Source organism: Macrobrachium rosenbergii, chromosome 8 (assembly GCF_040412425.1).
Source record: "Macrobrachium rosenbergii isolate ZJJX-2024 chromosome 8, ASM4041242v1, whole genome shotgun sequence".
NCBI classification, from domain to species: Eukaryota; Metazoa; Arthropoda; class Malacostraca; order Decapoda; family Palaemonidae; genus Macrobrachium; species Macrobrachium rosenbergii.
The window spans coordinates 38,997,182-38,999,970 of NC_089748.1; positions in this window are offsets into that span (position 1 = coordinate 38,997,182).

Consider the following 2,789-nt stretch of genomic DNA (forward strand, 5'->3'; position numbering starts at 1 on the left):
ACCTGTATGGTATACAATATATTGAAGAAAGAGTTGAATAGTCCTCCACGTCAAAAGTGTGTGTGTATGGTGACGTTTCTCCTCTATATAATGTAAATGACAGTAGCCTACCTACTGTATCCAAATCTGCAGCAAGGACCATAGTCAAGAAATTCCACAAATCATTGGCACCAATCAAGGATTATAAAAACATGAAAGACCAGTCCTTTCTTTAGTAAGTTTATTACAAACCACTAAATTAGGTATTTGTAACTACATCCAATGTTCCTAATGGAACATAAATTTTGTTTTCATTATCATACAGAAAATAACACAAAATTGTATATTGTGACATGGCATGTTATTCTTCACTATAAAGTAGTTTTAGACAATGGTAAAGAAATATTACATTTTCATCACAATAAAATATAAGACATTTATTCAGGATGCGTAAAATGGCAATTTTTAACATTTTTAAAATCTTTGTGAAAGGAATTATTTCAAATTAGAAGTTGTTAAATACTTTCTGAAAAAAAGAACTTATTTTGACCAATGCCCTGGAAATGGAAAAATGTGATATATTTTTTATTGAATATAATGGTCAGATAATCATGTTCCATTTAAGGAACATTGTAGATAATAATAAAAGATGGAGAAGAATACTGATGCAAAAAGAAATAAGTAATGTAATAAGTGAAAATTTAGCAAAAGTAAGTGGTGACAAAAATTTAGATGAGCAAATTCCTGCACAAGGAAAATAGTTTAGAATTAAACAATAAATTTTGAAGCAATAGAAGAAATATATTATAATATACAAATTCTAATATGGAAGAATTAGAATTTACTCTTGTTGAACATCAATAAATCTGCCCTGGAGGTGACAGTATTTGTTTTGAAAATGATCTTCCATTTAGCACCTTGGCAAAGACATACTTATTAGAGTTTTATAACACTTATGGCTTAGAAATTTATTTCCTGATGAATGGCGTAAAGCTATAATTACTCTTATCCCCAAACCTGGAAAAGATCCCAGTAATGTAAACAATTACAGACCAGTTTCTTTAACAAGTTTTATGCAAATTGCTAGAAAATGGTAAATGCTCGACTAACATGGCACATTCAAGAAAATAAAGTTTTGACTCCCACTCAGTTTGGGTCACAATGTAACAGATCTAAACTGGATTCTCTGTCTAACTTGGAAGACCACATACGAAGAGGATTTGAACAAAAACAAATTATTATAGACGTCTTTTTTGACATCAAAAGCCGTATGATACTACATTTAGAACGCAATATTAAAAACGTTACATAAAACAGCATCTGTGGACATTTACCTAGGTTTATCCAAAACTTTTTTAACAAATCGCACTTTCAAGTGAGAATTGATGATGTATTGTCAAGTACATTTCCACTTGAAAATGGTGTTCCACAAGGAAGCATCCTTAGTGGCACACTGTTTACATTAGCAATAAATGATATCAGTAATAATCTACCTATTGGAATTAAAAGTAACTTGTATATGGATGATTTTGCCATATATTATTCAGCACCTCGCATAAAACATGCAGAGCGAATCATTAATAAAAATATAATAATAAAATAGATGAATGGGCTTCATCTGTCGGTTTCAAATATTCCATACAAAATACTCAAGCAGTAATGTTTTATAAAAATAAAAGTGGAAAAAGTGAAGAGATAGATTTAAAAATCAGGAATCATTCCATACCAATTGGTCAAACAGCAAAATTTTTAGGATTAGTATTTGCACTCACTTGAACTGGAAAGCCCACATAACATACATAAAATCAAAATGTAAAAGAGCATTAAACCTAATTAAAAAACTATCGAACACTACTTGGGGAGCCAATAGACATACCCTTACTGTACTGTATAAAGCAACAGTGCTGTCTATCATTGATTATGGAGGCGAAATATATGGCTTGGCATCAGACTCAGCTCTGAAAACATTGGACCCAGTTCATAATAAAGGCCTTAGAATAAGTTCAGGAGCTTTTTGATCATCACCAACATCTTTACAAGTTGAATGTTTTGAACTGCCTCTCTCTCTCTCCATGGAGAACTAGTAACAATGAAGAGTGCTTTGAGAATTCAGATAAATGATTCTCCAACCAAAAAATTATTTGAATTAAGAGATGTGTTTATAAACAATCATCCACCTTCTTTCCCAATTAGAGCTAGAAGATTGTTTGAGTGGCTAAATATAAATATACCAATACCTTTAATATTAAAATTACCTCCTCCTTGGACAATGAATAAAAATGAGAATTTGTACACACTTAAAAATATTTATCAAAAAATTATTCATATACTCCCAGAACACCAAAAGACAACATACAGTAGAACATATAATCCGAAAAGATCCACATTACGCAATGTACACCGATGGATCTAAGTTACAGTATGGAGTGGGATATGCTGCAGTATCCCAAGACAAAATGCATCATTTTCTCTACCAGATAATGCCTTAGTATTTACAGCTGAGTTATGTGCAATAGCATCAGCCATAAAAATAATTAAAGAAACCTCATTTAATAATTTTGTGATTTATATAGAAGCTCCAGAAGCGCTGTAGAAGCTATTCAAAGCTATAATAAAAAAAAATTATTTTGTACAACAAATTAAGTTTTCAATCCATAAATTGTATAATAATGGAAAAAAATATTGAAATATGTTGGATCCATGTCCATGCAGGGATTAAAGGAAATGAAGAGGCTGATAAAGCAGCTAAAGAAGCAGTCCACATGACAAGAGCAAATGTAAACATCCCTATTAGTGACAATATAAGATGT